The 19,036-nt window shown below is 48.2% G+C and overlaps 1 protein-coding gene across 1 annotated transcript in view; it reads right to left on the bottom strand.

The window, feature by feature from the left end:
- Positions 1–19,036, bottom strand: part of SLC6A11 (solute carrier family 6 member 11) — a 123,078-nt gene that overhangs the window by 41,714 nt on the left and 62,328 nt on the right. The gene's annotated exons all lie outside the window — the stretch shown is intronic.

Raw genomic sequence — 19,036 nt, 5'->3', positions numbered from 1 at the left:
ATCATCTCCCATCTCAGTCTTACTTTCACAGAGGATATCTTAAAGAGTAATTTCTGGGCTCTGACACCTTTTGTTAATCACACACAAACAACCACTAATAGGAACTTCCTGTCAGCATGAAATAAACCAGGAGAACGGGTCATAAGGGGAGAAAGAAAAGTCAAGGGTCACTGAACATGAAAAGGTGTGAAAATCAGTGATTTTACTCGATGCCCTCATTTTATGACTGAGGGAACTCACTAGGAAAGGACAATATTGTTCTTCAGTAAGGAAGGACAATAGCCCTTCCAGGTCAGTGATGGAGCTGGATCTCTGATCCTGAGCCTGGGAGTTTCCCACTAGGCAACACTGCCTCCGGTGGGCAGGAGAGGGAGGCAAAGGCACAGAGGAAGGAGCTGAACCATGTGAGACATCTCTAAGCACTAAGCACGGAGCGGGAGCAGCGTCCGCCCTCTTTGTGAATGTCCCGCAGGATCAGCGCTTGCCCTGTGGGTCTTTTCAGCACTTGCTTACACATGAGAAGGAAGGGAGGCGGAACATGAGGTTCACACACCAGTGAGTTTTCAGCATCAAAAGTCACAATCCCCAGCAAACTCAGATGCATCAAAGCCTCATCATTGTGCTGCTCACAGACAGAAGAAAGCCTTACTCTCCCTGCCCGTATCTGTGCTGGGTCAGGAATCATCAGACTACGTTGCCTTTGCAAAGCACGCACCTTCCTCAACAAGGAGGAGTCTGGGGAGGCAGACCCAGCATCTTCAAGACAGGAATGGCGTACACCTCTCGGCAGCCCTGTGTTCCTCAGGGCGCCATCGTCCAAGTCGGCCCCCTTGATACTGTCACTGATCAGCTGAGGTGGAGAGGGTCAAGCTTGTAAGGACAGAAGCCCAGAGAGGTTCAGTGATGTGCTCAAGGTCGTGAAGCTAGTGAGTGAGGACCTCATTCCAAGTCTGGTCTAACCTCTTGATTTCATAGTTGAGGAAACAGGCTCAAGGGTGGAAGGGTAATAGATGTTTCAACTGGAGGTTCTATTTCCTCATCCAGGTCTCTCCCAGCTATGGCTGGGGGTAAGTCATCTCCTTGCTCTGGGACTCAAACCCAGACCTGTCCACCAAAGAAGAAGGTGAATCTAGAAACTGACTCTCAAACTTGTTAAGACAGCAAAGAAATGGTCCCCATGGGGCACTTCTGCCAAATACCTTGGTGAATCTGATTTTACTTCATGTGCTGGAAACAAATTTACTGTCAGAAAACATAAGCATGGATCATATGAAATATGAAATCATCCTCACAAATGTATGACTTTATGAATAAAACTGAACCGTTGAATTAAGCATGAATGACTCAAGGCGACTTTCTTTAATTTTAGTTTCCCGCCTGAACTTTTGGTGTGTCGTGTTCAAGGCCAGCAGATGAAGAGTAGCAAATGCCAAGGGTCAAATTTGTTTTTTATGAGAGCTACAGGAAACAAATCCTTATGAAATATAATACACACTGAAAGTTCATAACCAGGCTGAAAAGGAAGATAGAGAATTCCCCCAGATGCCAGAAATGAGAGAGATCAAAGCTGAAAGATGAGGAGAAGGAATAGACTCAGTAACCCATGGGGATATCCAAGTAGACAGATATCTGAGTGGCTGGGGTTTTTAAATTCCTTCCCAAAGATAGTGGCAACCCACTCCAGTACTCTTGCCTGGAGAATCCCATGGGTGGAGGAGCCTGGTAGGCTGCAGTGCATGGGATCACTAGGAGTTGGACACGACTGAGTGACTTCACTTTCACTTTTCTCTTTCACACATTGGAGAAGGAAATGGCAACCCACTCCAGTGTTCTTGCCTGAAGAATCCCAGGGATGGGGGAGCCCTGTGGGCTGCCATCTCTGGGGTCACACAGAGTCAGACACGACTGAAGCGACTTAGCAGCAGCAGCAGCAGTAGCAGCAGCAGCAATGATAGAGTTAAAATCTCAGGCCCAGAAAGAAAACCCAAAGGAGAATAGACAGACTTTCCAATAACTGGCCGTGGGAAAACTGGACAGCTAAATGTAAAAGAATGAAATTAGTATATTCTCTAACACCATATACAAAAATAGACTCAAAATGGATTAAGGATACAAAAGTGAGATTGGAAATCATAAAATTCCTTGAGGAAAACTTAGGTAGAATAGTGTTTGACATAAATCACAGCAAAATTTTTGGTTTTTTGGCTCTGTCTCCTAAAGTAAAGGAAATAAAAGCAAAAATGAACAAATGGGACCTAATTAAACTTGAAAACTTATGCACAGCAAAAGAAATCATCAACAAAATGAAAAAACCATCTACTGAATGGGAGGAGATGTTTGCAAATTATATGACCAATAATGTTTTAACACCCAACATATATAAACAGTTCATACAACTCAACATAAAAAAAAATAAAACAAACAACCCAATTAAAAAATGGGCAGCATAGACGTGTTTCTAAAGAGGACATACAGGTGACCAACAGGCACATGAAAAGAGGCTCAGCACCATCAATCATCAGGGAAATGCAGATCAAGCCACAGTGAGCGACCACCGCACACCTGTCGGAATGGCTGTCACCAAAAGGAACACAAATAACAAGTGCTGGCGAGGATACAGAGCATAGGGAACCCTTGTATACTGTTGGTATAGAGTATGCATATCCACAGGTGCAGTCACTGTGGGAAAACAGTGTTGGGGGAGGTTTCCCAACCAACTAGAAACAGAACCACCATATGACCCAGCAATTTCACTCCTGAGTATATATCTGAAAAAAAAACAAACAAACCACTAATTTGAAAAAATACATATATTCATAGCAGTATTATTTACAATTGCTGAGCTATGGAAGCAGTATAAGTGCCCATCAACAGATGAATGGATAAAGAAGATGTGGTACATTTATACAATGGAATACTACTCAGTCATATAAAAGAATGAGATAATCCCATTTGTAGCGACATGGATGGACTTGGAGGATATTATGCTAGTGAAATAACTAAAACAGAGGAAGACAAACACTATGTGATATCACTTATATGTGGAATCTAAAATACACAACAAACTAGTGAACATAACCAAAAAAGAACCAGACTCACAGACATAGAGAACAAGCTAATGGTTACCAGTGGGGAGACGGAAGGGAGGAAACACAGGGGTAGAAGATTAAGAGATACAAATACCTATGTATAAAATAAGCTACAAGGATATGTAGGGAATATGGCCAGTATTTTGTAATAAGTATAAATGGAGTATAAACTTTAAAAATCACTATATCACAAATCACTATGTTGTACACCTATAAATTACATAATACTGTACAACGACTGTACCTCAGTAAAACAAAATATTTTTTAAAAAGATTTCAAGCCCTGGGCATGACCAGATGCTGAGTGGTTGTACTGTAAAATGTAGGAGCCAGAATGGAGTTGCCCTGTAGTGAATGACGTATCAGAAAACTCTGTGCCTCAGGTCAGGACTCGATCTAGAAGTAACAGGTATGGGTGTGATCACACACTGCTCCTGCAAAGTGGGCATCCAAGTCTAAACTGACACTTTAAAATTACCATCCTTTTCATGAACTAAGAGAGCCTGGTTTTCACAAGCCTTTGCTGAAAGAACTACTAAAGGATGTACTCCAATAAGAAGGAAATTTAATCCATTAGAAAGGAGTGAAAATAGGAAGCAAAGGAATCAGTAAACACCTTGTAAAATTCAAGTAAATATCAACTTTAAATGGTAATAAAGCAGAATTTTAAAAGGGGTGGAAAACAATAACAAGGATAGGGAGAGAGTGGAAGCTGGAGAGAAATTTGTGTCCCATGGTATTTTCCTGTTGAGAAAGAGGACAAAGCTAGTTAAGAGCCACTCTGACTGACTGGGCTCCTGCATCTTCTGTCTTCCCAATGCACTGGAGGGGAGATTCTCTCTTCCCATCCTGGGGCCACGGCAAATGCAGCTACTACAGCTTCCGTGACATGTCACTGGGTGGACCTCCACTGCAGTCCTCTCTGCCCAAGGCAGCGGTGGCCGCAGTTCTGGTCTTCAACATGCAGTCTTTGAACTCTTCTTGAAATAACCAGGTCCCTCTAAGGGGTAGAGGTCTTCTCTGGTGGCTCAGTTGGTAAAGAGTCTGCCTGCAATGTGCGACACCCAGGTTCAATCCCTGAGTTGGGAAGATCTCCTGGAGAAGGAAATGGCAATCCACTCCAGTATTCTTGCCTGGAGAATTCCATGGACAGAGTAGCCTGGTGGGCTATAGTCCATGGGGTCACAAAGAGTCGGACGCGACTGAGTGGCTAACACTTTCTAACACACTCTAAGGGGTAGAGGAAAGAAACCCACAATGCTGACAGCAGGCCTTCAGAGAGCCAGGGCTCACTCGGCCCCTGGTGCAATCTGAGCTTGAGTTTCCACAGACTCTTCTGCTTCTTGGGCCTCTTTCCCTGTAGAACATGAATGTCCAATAGAATGTTCTGCGATGATAGAAACGTTCTGTATCTGCTCTGTCCAATAAGGGAGGGCCCAGGCCCAGGTGGCTATTGAGCACCTGAAGTCTGATATGTGAAACCAAGGAACTGAATATTGACTTGCACTTAATTTCAATTACTTTAAATTTAAATGGTTAGATGTGGCTTGTGGTCACTGTGCTGGATGGTATAGATCTAGAGGGTGGGCATTCCCTGAAGGGATCCGTTCCATTCCCAGATCACCCTGAGAGAGACGGGTGCAGGTCTCTCCCACCCTCTGCCGTGGAGCATGAGTGGGAGCAGGGAGGTGACCCCAACACCCAGGAAATCCTTGCTCACCTGTTTGGCCCCAGCACCTCTGCCTCCCCGACCACACCCCTCACTGATGTGACAGGTCTCAGAATGCTGAACGTGGAATGCTCTTAGACCAGTGCTCCTCAGACTCTCACGCTGTAAAACCAGCAGAAGATACCGCTGAGACTCAGACTCTGATGGGGCAGGCTGGCAGTGGGGCCTGAGGGTCCACATTTCTAACAAGCTCCCATATGAGACTGATGCTACTGCCGGTCTGGGGACCACACTTTGAGCAGTAAGGTTGTAGACAGTTGTCTTGAAATGTTAGTTCGTTCTGCCTACACATATCATGCCGAAGCTGAAGCTGCAAATACTTTGGGCACCTGATGTGAAGAGCTGAATCATTAGAAAAGACCCTGATGCTGGGGAAGATTGAAGGCAGGAGGTGAAGGGGATGACAAAGGACAAGATGGTTGCATGGCATCACTGATTCAATGGACGTGAGTTTGAGCAAACTCTGGGAGATGGTGAAGGACAGGGAAGCCTGGCATGCTGCAGTTCATGGGGTTGCAAAGAGTTGGACATGACTGAGCAGCTGAACAACAACACCACCACCTGCCATGACAGCTAGCATAATAGCTTACGTTAATATCTGTATCTCATCTTCTTGCTGTATCTGTTCTCTAAAGACTTTTAAAAGCATACTCTGTGCGAACAGGATGGGTTAAATCAGTTCATACTGTGCAGCGTCACAAAAATGCCTGAAGCTTTGGTCAAGAAAATAAAATTAAATGCATATTTGTCTCTTACAGAAAATTATAGCCAACGTTTATTGAGCATTTACCATGTGCTGGACACAGTGCTATGCATACAATGCATGAGTATTATCTCATTTAATCCTCATAACAACCCTTTTCACAGAAGACAAAATCAAGGCACAGATAGGCCAAGTAATGCACCTGTGGTCATACAGCTAGTAAGCAGATGAGCCATGGAATCCAAGTAGTCTGATGGGACCCTCACCCTGTACCTGCAGCTTTGGTTGAAAGCTTAAGATCAGGGCATCTCTATGCAAGTCAATGGACTCTTTTAGAGAAACAGATTCTAATGAAATACCTGCGCATAGGTATTCATAGTGGCTTTATTCACAGTGATCAAAATTGGAAGCACCCAAGATGCCCACCGATAGGTGAAAGAATAAACAAATTACGCATTATCCAGACAACAGAATATTAGTCAGAGATAAAAAAGATAAGAGCTTAAGGACACATAAAGACATACAGGAAAGTTAAATTCATATTACTAAGTGAAAGAAGCCAGTCTGAAAAGGCTACATAATGTATGGCATTCTGGAAAAGGCAAAACTGTGGAGACAGGAAAAGGATCAGAGGTTGCCTGGGGTTTGGGGAGGAAGGGGGAGGGATGAACAGGTGGAGCAATTTTAAGGTAGTAAAACTATCCTGAATGATGCGGTAATGAGGATACATGACATCTTTTAAAACCTGCTGCCTGCACAACACAAAGACTGAGCCTGAATGTCAAATACGGGCTTATCGAGCTAATCATACTGTATCAGCACTGCTTCATCAATTGTACAAATGTACCATCTCACCTTTCAAGGACTGAATCAGAGGCTACACACATTTGTTGTTGTTTAGTCTCAACTCTTTGGGGATCCCATGGCCTGTAGCCCACCAGGTTCCTCTGTCCATGGGGTTCTCCTGGCAAGAATACTGGAGTGGGCTGCCATGCCTTCCTCCGGGGGATCTTCCCAAACCAGGGATCGAATCTGCGTCTCCTGCATTGCAGGTGGATTCTTTGCCAATGAGCCACTTGGGAAGCCCACCACATATATATAGGATGTTAATAGTAGGGAAAAGTGTGGCCAAGGGAGAGGAGATGTATGGGAGCTCTGTAGTTTCTGCTTAATTATTCTGTAAAACCTGCTTTAAAAAAGTTTATTAATTGAAAAAGAACATGCTTAATGCACACATTTTTATACCTAACTTTGGAGGGGGGGCCAAAGACCCTCCAGCAATGACGAAACTCCTGTCCCAGAATATATCATTCATCTACCCACTCCACCCACTGCCCTAGAGCCCAGCAAAGGTCTGGCAAGAGTAGATACTTTGTACATTTCTGCTAATTCATTTTAAAAGCAAAGACCCAGCATAAAGCCTGGCATAGGTGTCAGTAATACCTGCCAGATGAACAAACATAAGACTGGAATTCTAAAAAAGTGGCCTAAGGACCCCAGGAGATGGGCTCACAGCTGTTCCCGTCCTGTGCTGCTACGGCCGAGGCCTCATCCTCCGTTGCTCTCGCCAGCCCCAGCTGTGGCCCCTCCCAGTGGCATCTCAAGGGCAAAACCACTGCCTGATTCATTCATCTCTCATACTCCTACCCCACAGGCAGGCCTTGCACACAGGAGGTGCATCCTGAATGCTTGCTGATACCTGTCTCGTGGGCTGCTGCAGGTAGCCAGACACACTCACACAACTGCCCGTGAATCTGTGACATCACAGCAGGAGGGACCTTCACACATCCCCTCCGACACAGCAAAGCCGCTCTCCCACCCCCACGGCAAGGTCACTGGATACATGTCTCCACTTCTGCCCTCTCTATCTCCCACCCCCAGGGCAAGGTCACTGGATACATGTCTCCACTTCTGCCCTCTCTATCTCCAAACTCACTCTATCTGCTCGCTCCTTCTGTGTACCCAGAGAAGTTTGCTTGTGCTGATTCATCTACCCTTATCACATCTATGAGGGGGCAGAAGGCGAGTAAAAGATTGGACTCTGCCCGCAAGAAGCTTACAAGAGAGGAACTGAGCCTGAGAGACGCTCCAGGCCACACAGCAGATGAAGGCGGGTCAGGCAATCAAATGCAGTTCCTTGTGACTCTAAAGCTCTCTGTCACCGAGTTCTGCTGAGCCTCTCATCTGCATAATCTTCTGAAGTTACAGCTCTGTTCATGACTGTCAACCCTTTGTACGGAAACACTCAACAGCTCCCTGTAGACCACTGGGTAAAATCTTCAGCTCTCTGGGCTTGACATCTGGTGTTCCCAATGAAGGGGCCTCAGTCTGCTGTCTGAACCTTATTTCTTGTGATTCCCTGTCACAAAATCTATCCCGTGGCCACAATGAACTACTTACCTTTTCCTCCGTATATGCAGACTTTCTGGGTTTTGCTTTATCTCCAAATAGTCTTCCCTTCCCCATACTTCAAGGATCAAATAAAAGATTTTATGGTTTCATAAAATCTTCTCTGGGACATCCAACTGGAAATAATTTTGGTCTCCTCCGTTTGCAGTCCTTTATCTAAATCACTGTACACCATACACTCATCTATCCGTTCACCCACCTACCCATCCTCCTATCCACTCATACGTCCATCCCTCTATCTACCCACTCACCAACCCAAGCATCCATCCATCCACCCACTCAGGCATTCACCCATCTACCGATCCATCCATCCATCCATCCATCCATCCACTCACTCACTCATCCATCCCCCTATCTATCAATTCACCTACTCATCTACCTATCCATCCACTCATTCAACCACCTACCTACTCATCCTGTATTGACTGGGAGCCTAACACATGCCAATTTCTCTGACAGGTGCCAGGGAGTTGCAGTGGATAAGACAAACATCCTCAGCTTACATGGAGCTGACAATCTAATGCAGGGAGGTTAACAGTGCAGCTTCAACAAATGAACATGAGATTGCTTCAATTGCCATCTGCCCTATGCATAAAATAATACAGAGGCTTGGTTAAAGTCATGAGGTTTAGTGGGGATGTTTGAGCCCAGCTGATCAGATATAACTGTGGAGCAGAGACTATAGGGTGAGAGGGAGCCAGCCACGGGAATATCTGATGGGACAGTGGTCCAGACAGACAGGGTCTGTGATGCTCTGGAAAGAGCCTTGGATGTCCAGGGCCATGTTGGAGATGGGACCAGGCCATAGAGGGGTTCCTTAGCCTCGGTCATGGTTGAGTAGTCTGAATTCTAATTCTAGTGTAAGGAAAAGCTGCTAGGACTTATAAGCAGGAGAGTCAGACTTCTGCTTCTGGTCCTGACTGAGTGACTGGAAAGGAATGGCCCTCCTGCCATAAGCAGGTATCAGAACAGACAAAAACAGAACCATTTTCAGGCAGTAGATAACACTCAGGGCAAGACTATTATCCCTGAGAGATGGGGCGATGCCAAAAGGGGTATGCTGAGCCCTCTGCCTGGGGACAAGAACTGGAGCCCAAACAGAGCACAGAGTCCCGTCACACTGAACAGGCAGGGCCAGAGGGTAGGGCAGCTGATGTAACCGGATGCTACAGTGTACGGCACAGGGAAGGGGGAGCTGGGCAGAGCAGGGGCCCTGTATGTCCATGTGGAGGTTCCTGAGAGGCTGTGGCTGGGCTGAAAACATCCAGGGTGAGACCACGAAGGCTCCCCAGGGAGCACTGCTCGGGGCTGACAGTGCAGGAGCACACTTGAGGCCAGACACGGCCAGAGAGAGAGCAGAGTCAGAGGGTTGGGCTCCCGCCCTGCCGGAGTGGACAGGTCTGGCCAACACCAAGCATTCACTCATCCTTGGTACCTGGCTGAGACAAAGCAAGACCTTCCCTTAGGGAAAGAACCATGTCCTAAAGCAGGGTTTCTGTACTGTGGCACTATGGACATTGGCGACCCACAATTCTTGGTTGCAGGGACTGTCCTGTGCCTTGTAGAACATTTAACAGCATCCCCGGCCTCTACTCACTAGATGCCAGTAACCGTCCCTCCCCACAATCAAGTTGCAACCTTCAAAAATGCAGACATTTCCAAGTGTCTCCTGGGAGGCAAAACTTCCCTAGTTGAGACCCATCACTCTAGAGTAATCACTACTCTAGAGCCATCCTTAAAAAGCCTAAAGCCAAGCCCTGGAAAGATCTACAGGGGAGATGGAGTTGAGAATCCCATTAAGCCCTACTCAGTCCTATTAAGTTAGAGGAGCTTGACAAACAGCTTGGGATTTCCACCGACTCACACTAAAAAACAAATCTGAACTTATACAAGTTTAAGGTGATCAGCCAGTAACTGAATTATCTATTAAAATAAAACCCAACTCCTCTTCACAGGAAGATAACAAATCCAGAATGTTGACAACATATTATCCACAATATTCAGTCAAAAACTACCGGACATGGGGCTTCCCTGGTGGCTCAGGGGTGAAGAATCTTCCTGTTTATGCAGGAGATGCAAGAGATGCAGGCTCGATCCCTGGATCTGGAAGATCCCCTGGAGAAGGAAATGACAAACCCATTCCAGTGTCCTTGCCTGGGAAATCCCATGGACAGAGGAGCCTGGCAGCTACAGACCACTGTTGTTGTTGTTCAGTTGCTCAGTCATGTCCAACTCTTTGCAACCCCATGGACTCTAGCACGCCAGGCTTCCCTGTCCTTCACCAACTCCAGGAGCTTGTGCAAACTCATGTCCATTGAGCCAGTGATACCATCCAACCATCTCATCCTCTGTCGTCCTCTTCTCCCGCCTTCAATCTTTGTCCGCATCAGGATCTTTTCCAACTAGTCAGTTCTTCCATAAGGTGGCCAAAGTATCGGAGCTTCAGCATCAGTCCTTCCAATGAACACCCAGGACTGATCTCCTTTAGGATGGGCTGGTTGGCTCTCCTTGCAGTCCAAGGGACTCTCAAGAGTCTTCTCCAACACCACAGTTCAAAGGCATCAATTCTTCGGCGCTCAGCTTTGTTTATGGTCCAACTCTCACATCCATACATGACTACTGGAAAAACCATGGATCTAGTCCATGACTAGAGGACTAGTCTAGACTAGTCTAGATCTAGTCCATAGACTAGAGTCCATGACCTTTGTCAACAAAGTAATGCCTCTGCTTTTTAATATGCTGTCTAAGTTGGTCATAGCTTTCCTTCCAAGGAGCAAGCATCTTTTCATTTCATGGCTGCAGTCACCATCCATAGGGTTGCACAGAGCTGGAGGCGGCTGAGGTGACTTGGCAGGCACATGGTGGTTAGGTTGATAACACCCCTCGAGTTCCTGAGGTGTCTGCCTGATGACTGGAAGGAGCACACCTGTGCCAGGTGCATCCCAACCCCTGCACAGCCCGCCACCACTGTCATCACTGACTTTACTGTGTCTCTTTCCAAGGAGACTGTCAACCAACCCCTTGAAGATAAGAACAACATGTGATCTGATTCTGCCTCCCCATGCTTGGTTCTGAGTGGAAAACACACCTGCGTGGTGGAACCATGACCCTAACCCAGGATCAAATGAAGTGAAAGGAAAACTTTGGGGGATTTTCAGTCCCAAGGAGTGAGGTTTGCAAGCACCCATGTCAGTGAGGTTTGCAATCTTTTCCAAAATATATCCAATGTCTCTAAGTCAGTATCAGTTCTGTAAATACTGGTTTGAACGTCCAACAGCTAAAAGACCCATTTTGCCTTGGGTCTGAACCTGGAATCAGAGTATACTGCCACCAGGTGGCAGCAATTCCATGGTCCCATCCCTGAGGTTCATCAGTTCAGTTCAGTTCAGTCGCTCATTCGTATCAGACTCTTTGCGATCCCATGGACTGCAGCACGTCAGGCTTCCCTGTCCATCACCAACTCCCGGAGCCTACTCAAACTCACGTCCATCACATTGGTGATGCCATCCAACCATCTCATCCTCTGTCATCCCCTTCTCCTCCTGCCTTCAATCTTTCCCAGCATCAGGGTCTTTTCCAATGAGTAAGTTCTTGGCATCAAGTGGCCAAAGTATTGGAGTTTCAGCTTCAGCATCAGTCCTTCCAAGGAATATTCAGGACTGATTCATCAGGTAGGTTTTAAAAAAAAAATTATTTACTTTAATTGTAGGATAATTACCTTACAACATTGTGATGGCTTTTGCTGTACATCAACATGAATCAGTCATAGGCATACATGTGACCCCTCCCTCCCGAACCCCGCCTCCCACTGCCCCCCCACCCCATCCCTCAGGTTGTCACAGAGCACCAGCTTTGGGTTCCCTGCATCACACATCAAACTCCCACTGGCTATTGATTTTACATGGGGTAATGGATGTTTCAGTGCTATTCTCTCAAATCATCCCACTCTCTCCTTCTCCCATCGTGTCCAAAAGCCTGTTCTTTATGTCTGTTTCTCCTTTGCTGCCCTGCACCTTGGATCATTGGTACCATCTTTCCAGATTCCATATACATCAGATAGGGTTTTAAACCAGGGTCTTGTTTTCCTTGACTTGTCCCCCAGTCAGGTGGAGAGAGGGGAAGACTTGGCGTTCTGAGGGCTTTCTCTGGGCATCGTCCAACCCTGTCCCCTTAGCTGCAGGCTCCAGTTCCCTCCGAGAGGAGGTTGTCTTGGGGTGGTTGTCCCTGACTTGGGAAAGCAGACCCCGGGACTTGGATCTGTGACAGGCCTTTCTGTTCCTGCCCTGAAAACACACACTCGAAACACAAAGAAGAGCGAGAGTGGCAGAAATCTGGGGCAGGGAAAATGTGATTTCCTGCAAGAGCCCCTCCACTCCCCCAAAGACTGAAAAGGCAGAAAATAAAAATTTGAGGGGGGGAAAAATGGAGTGGAAGCACTTCACACTTGAGAGAGAACACAGGGCTGACAGAGAAGACAAATAGATGTTTAGAAAGTTATAACAGACCACGGAATGCAAATTGCCAGGGGACAAAGGCGGCGAGCTGCTGTGTCGCTTCAAGTGCTTGACAAGAAACTTAATTACTAGACCCGCGATTAGAGGCGCTCGGTTCTGAGTTCAAGGCCTCCCCCTTGGGCTGTGGGGCCTGGGCTCATCCTGGCCAGAGCCAGTGGCATGGACACAGAAGGAGGAACACTGCCGAGTGCCTGATGCCCTACTATGTGCCAGGCCCTGGCCAGGCACCCACACTGAAACTGAAGGTGTGTTTGCCTTCCAGGCGTGCTGGCTTCACGGCTGCCGTGTGCAGCACATGTTCATACCTGCGTGGACAGGTGACAGCCCTGAGCTCAGAGAGGGATGGGCTGAAGGCTGCCCAGGAACTCAATGGCAGGAGAGTCTCAAATTTCCTTCCCACTGCACTGAAAATCCCTCTCTCTGAACCCCCAAGCATGGCACGTGCTATGTCACCATAATGCAAAGTCACACAGACTGGTAGGAACTGTCCTTCCTTTCCTCGTTCATTCATTCAAAATAGATTTACTGAGCGTGTATGGTGCTGCAGGCACTGGAGATCTAACAGTGACTATAACAGGTCAATCCCTGCCCTCACGGACCCTACACTGTCGCGCGTGGCGGACAGTGATACACAATGAATAAAGTCTCAACGTTGGCAAGTGCCACAGAGGAGTCAGAGCCGGAAAGGTGGGTGGGATGTGCGGGGGGGTGGGAGGGAGCGGCGGTTTGAAACCAGGCGGGCGGGAAGCCCTCAGGGACACAACAGCCCTGCAGACCTGGAGACCACGTCCATGGCTCTCTCGACACCACAGTGTCCCATGATGAAGGCATTCTCCTGGCTCCCAGCACTCAGCTCTTCACCTGTTTTCCATTTCTGGAGTTCTCTCTGCTGCCTCACTAGCTTAGGAGAGAGGAGAAGGGGACTGCTGTGAACACCGCCCCCCCACCCCCACCCAGCCCCACAATCAGTTTTCATGGAGAATCCCTGCTCAAGCTCAGAGCGGCCAGGAGGGCCCCTCAAAGGGAACTGTCCCTTGTTAAAGGCCCCGAGAGCTGGTGTCCAGAGCTCTGCATCAGTCAGGCTCCCTGTGTCCCTTTGCAAACGTAAATGACACAGTAAATAGGCATGTCTGAGCCCCTTGTAAGTGGGAAGGAAGGGGGGCTGGGCCGGATCTGGAATTAACGGAGATCTCGGACCCTGTAGAGGCTGCATCTGAACTCCTTGTCACCCTGGCTGGGATGCTGGCAGAAGAGCATCCCCATGGGGCAGGAAGACACCCTGGGGACCCCCCTTCTGTGCGTCACTGCCTCCCCTCCCCTGTTGACCCGCACAGGCACTGCCCCTCCCACCACAAGCCCCAGGCTTTAGGGAACGCCAAACATGTCTGCAGAAAAGTGACGCCCTGACAGTGAGGTGCAGCCCCCCAGTTATCACTGGAGCCCCGGGACAGGGCTGGCTGCAGCAGGCTGCAGAAGAGACCAGGTGACTTGAGGGTTCTGTCCAACGCCTGCAGCCTCAGCCATCAGCATCCCCCAAGCCCCCACCCAGCGAGCCTCTGGGGGCAAGAGCAGGAAAGTGACGGCAAGAGTGCAGCCGCTCCCCATCCCCTGGGATGGATGTAGACAAGGCTGATCGGTCCCTGGCTTTGGCACAAGGACGGTTATCAGTAACAAGCTGCCCGATTCTCCTCAACAGACGGAAAGGAAGGAGGAGGCTGTGATCTTGCCTGATCCCACATCCTCTTTTCACAGGGAGAGGAACTCGGGTGAGGAGGGGAGACTCTGCTCTCTTGCACCAGACGGTGGGACCCCTGCAGGGAAGGGGGTCTTGCTCATTCTATACACTGAGTGTCTGACACATGTGCTCATATTGGGTTCAGGGCTTGGTTCAGTGTGAGCAAGGCCTGTGGGCAAGGCCTCTTTCCACAGCATGGATAAGTCCCAGGGAACAGGCAGAATGGTGACCTTTTCTAGACTTGTAAGTAGCCAGTGAAATCACTAAGCGGAGTTCTTCCATGATGTACTTTGTCAACACAGGTTTCACTTTTTCCAAGGATAATCCCTTATTGCCACAATGTCGATTTACTTTAAACAATGACAAAAAATATGTATCAGCTGGTAATTAAACCCATCCAGACTGTTTTGCGGAGAAGGCAATGACAACCCACTCCATTACTCTTGCCTGGGAAATCCCATGGACAGAGGAGCCTGGTAGGCTACAGTCCATGGGGTCGCTTAGAGTCGGACACGACTGAGCGACCTTACTTTCACTCTTCACTTTCATTCACTGGAGAAGGAAATGGCAACCCACTCCAGTGTTCTTGCCTGGAGAATCCCAGGGACAGCGGAGCCTGGTAGGCTGCAGTCCATGGGGTTGCACAGAGTCGGACACGACTGAAGCGACTTAGCAGCAGCAGCCAATTTGAGGGGTTGGAGTAGGAGGGGAGGATATTAAAATAGTTTTAAGAAATGAAAAAAAAATAGTGCCCTTGGCTTCTTCATGGTCTGGAACATGTACCCAGTTGTAACTGGGTGGTACGGATACTCACCTCCTTTCATTTAGGAGTTGACCTGCCCAGAACCCAGGGACTCTTGGCCTCTAAGTCCTCATTGGGTTGCTCAGTTGCTGTGTGGCCACAGGCAAGTGTCCCAGCCTCTCTGACCTGAGTCTCTCTGCCTGCCAAGTGGATGCTCTAGCTAGGACACTGTGACTCTGCTGCCTGCTCATGGGCTGCCCTCTCTCAGCACAAGGAGACAAGCTTTGCGTGGTGCATCCGTCTCCAAAGGTGGAGGGACTGTCAAAACCTTCACATACACTCCACGTGCCTGTACGCTCCACTGCCCACCTTTCAGCCCCCAAGGCAGATAGAGAGCTGGTTCAGGGCTGCTCCCATCTCCCTTTCCAGCCATGCCGAGCCCTTCCTGCAACACACCTAGCTTTCAAAAACACTAGGTACATGGAGTGCTGTTTGCCTTTCCCTGTGGGGTCACTATCCTTATCTATGCAGCAGACAATCAGCGATGACTATTGCTTTTTAGTGGAGCTACACACATGGCGGTGTGGGAGAAGACTCTCCAGAGTCCCTCGGACAGCAAGGAGATCAAACCTGTCCATCCTAAAGGAAATCAACCCTGAAGATTTGTTGGAAGGACTGATGCTGAAGCTCCAATACTTTGGCCACCTGATGCGAAGAGCTGACTCATTGGGAAAGACTGAAGGTGGGAGGAGAAGGGGACGACAAGAGGATTGAGATGGTTGGATGGCATCACCAACTCGATGGACATGACTTTGAGCAAACTCTAGGGAGAGTACAGGACAGAGAAACCTGGCATGCTGCAGTCCACAGGGTCACAAAGAGTCGGACGCGACTTAGTGACTGAACAACAACACAGCAAACAGCAAACATATCCATGTCTTGGCCCATACTGATGGAGAAACAACAATTACTACAGCTCACAGATCTGGTGAGCTGGAGGTTTTTAGACTTCTTGCTAAAGCAACAAAACATTTCTTTAAAAGCCAAAATAGCTCTGGCTCTTACATTCATTCAGCAAACATTTATTGAGCTACTGTGTAACAGGAGCTTCTATGTCTTGCTAAGCCCTTTCCACCGAATGCAGGATGGTAAGGGTGGGAGGTCTTGGGACCCTTGATAAAGGGAGTCACATGGTTTCTGCCTCCACTACTCAATTCTATCTTTGACTTGTGCCTTTGGAGACCCACAGACGATACGTAAAAAAATAACAGTACCATGGCCAATGCTCCAGTAAGACCTTATTTATATAAACGGGCGGAGGGCTGAATTTGACCAGAAGGTCATAGTTTGCCAACCCACACTCATAGAAAACTCAGGGCTCTCCAAGTCTGTTTTGAAAACCATTGAGTGAATTCACCCTTTCATGTCATCTGTGGGGAACTGAGGCCCAGAGGGAGAAAGGAGAAGGAACTTGTCCAAGGTCACTCAGGACCAGAGGAAGAACCCAAGCCCTGACTCCCAGCCCCATCACTCTAAGTGGTCACGCTCCACAGAACAGCCTTGCAGGTGAGTGCTGGCTGGGGACCCAGACGCTTTATTAAAGGAAGAGCTGGTAGGTAACTGGGATGATTAGGGTAGATGGTCTGAACAGGGAACCGCCTGGCCTCGCCTTTGTTCTTCGCCTGTGGGCATGCGTGTGTCTGTGTGTGCACGTGTGTCCATGTGCAGGGCTCCAAGGCCGGGAGAGACTGAGGGCGGGAGGAGAAGGGGCAGCAGAGGCTGAGATGGCTGGATGGCATCACCAACTCAGAGGACATGAGTTTGAGTAAACTCTGGGAGATAGTGGAGGTCAGGGAAGCCTGGCATGCTGCAGCCCGTGGGGTCACAGAGAGTCAGACACGACTTAGCAACTGAACAACACTAAGACTGTAGGTATCACAGTCGGGTTTTCACAAACTTTTCTGATCATCAGGGTGGTCACTGAAGCCTGTTAATAATATAGACACCCATGTGCCATCTCAGCCCCACAACAATGCATCCCAATGTGTGCCAAGGTGTCTCGGGGATCAGCCAGGTTTGGAAGCTCTGGGAGATGCTTGGGACCAGCTGACCCTGAGGACCAGGAGAAGGAAGCCAGTGAGCAGAGGACAGAACAGGATGGCCGTCCTGGGTGAAGGCAGAATTCGTGGACATAACAAAAATACACAGACCGGTGATTTTGGAAATCTGTTTTCCAAAACTGCTTCTTCAACTGAGCCCTTGGCATCAGAGGTTGGAGTTGGAGAGGCCAGCTGTCAGGAGCTCATTTCCTTCTTCCTAGGGATTCTGCCTGCAACTCAGGTGGCTGCTGTCAGCAGCCTAGTGGGGTCTGAGCCTCGGGGCCCTCACGGTGTGGCAAACTGAGACAGAAATGAACACACAGGCCCGTGCCACCATCCGCTTTAATCCACTGTAATGAGCTATACCTGAGCTGCACAAACCAGGCCTCCTCAAACATTCCCACCCCTACCTTCCTAACAGGGGGCAGCCTTAGCCGAGACCATAAACGTGACATCTGTGAAATGAAAATATCTCCTGCCATATTAACAAACAAGAAATGTCACAGCCATCAGAGATTTCTGGCCTCCAAATGTGAATGAGGGCTCCCCAAACTGCAACCCAGCAGATGCTACCACCCCTCAAGGTGACTGCTGAGGCGCTGGGGGAATGCAAGAAGCAAGGTGAAGAAGGGGACAGGATTGTCCCCAAACAGCTGAGGTGCAGAGGAAAGGAATGAATTCAGTGAGCCCAGAGGCTTGCATCTTCCCATATATAGAATGCTAAATTCTTTAACTTGATATGTGATCTTTGCTGTTCAGACCACCTGCTCCCTTTGTTGCAAACTTGTAGATAGCTTGACTTCCCCTCCTATCTCCTTGGAGCAGTTTTGTCAAAGCTACTGAGATGCTGGTCTTCCCAGGCTTGGAGTCCTAAACATTCCCACCAAATAAAGTAACTCTCTACTTTCAGGTCATGACTATATTCTTTATTCGACACATCTCTTGCAAGCTTTGTAATCAGCTGAACACAGATTCTACACTCTACTCTGTAATCTGTGTTTGTTTTCACAGAAAAACGAGCGCCTCCTCACCCACTGGGATATCTGTGAGTATGTTATTTCACATGTTGGAGCTGCCAGGGGGCCCTCAAATAACACTGAGACCTGGGACCCCCCCTGCCCCGGCCCAGAGAGTTTGCTTTCATTGCTCTGGGTTGTGCTCTGGGAATTGGGATTTTTTAAAGCTCCCCAGGGCTTTCTAACAAGTGGTGGGGGTTGTTAGGGGACAGCATCCCCTAAGATGCTGTCTTCATCTCTTATCTAACACCCTCAGGCACACACACCACCCCTGCCCACCTGGAGATGCTTCAGCATAAACAGTTCCACCCAGGATTCAGAATGGCTGATGCCTTTCCAAAGACAACTAACAGCTTGGCCAGTTTTTAAGAGAAACTGGGTCTTGGCAATTTTCTTTGTGGGGGGTTTGCTCACGGGTCACCGGTTATTTTCTTTCTGTGAGCAAACCCCCTGCAAAGAAAATCACCAAGACCCAGTTTCTCTCAGAGAACCACGGCTGCAGAGATCTGTGTTCTCAGGTGGGGGGAAAAAGTGTATTTTTATTTTTACTGGCCTCTAACTGAGCAATTCCTTCCATTATGAATGCAGGCACTAGACCACCGTCCAAGCAGCAGTCTGCATACGTGTGCTTAGTCGCTCAGCTGTGTCCAACTCTCTGCAACCCCAAAGACTATAGCCTGCCAGGCTCCTCTGTCCATGGAATCCTCCAGGCAAAAATACTGGAGTGGGTTATCATGCCCTTCAACAGGAGATTTTCCTGACCTAGGGAATGAACCTGGGTCTCCTGCATTATAGGCAGATTCTCTACTGTCTGAGGCACTAGGGAAGCCCTGTTAGCAGTAGAAATGCCAGATATTTTCATATCACGGGATAGATATCTCCAAATACCATTTATACTCATCACTGCTTTGAAATCATGGAAATTATTCATCATATGCTGGATCTTGCTACACTGTGCTGTGCTGTCGCTTGCTACTTGACCGTGTCACAAAATCTGTCT

Source organism: Bos indicus, chromosome 22, assembly GCF_029378745.1.
Source record: "Bos indicus isolate NIAB-ARS_2022 breed Sahiwal x Tharparkar chromosome 22, NIAB-ARS_B.indTharparkar_mat_pri_1.0, whole genome shotgun sequence".
Classification (NCBI taxonomy): domain Eukaryota; kingdom Metazoa; phylum Chordata; class Mammalia; order Artiodactyla; family Bovidae; genus Bos; species Bos indicus.
This window is presented reverse-complemented; position numbering and strand designations above follow the sequence as displayed.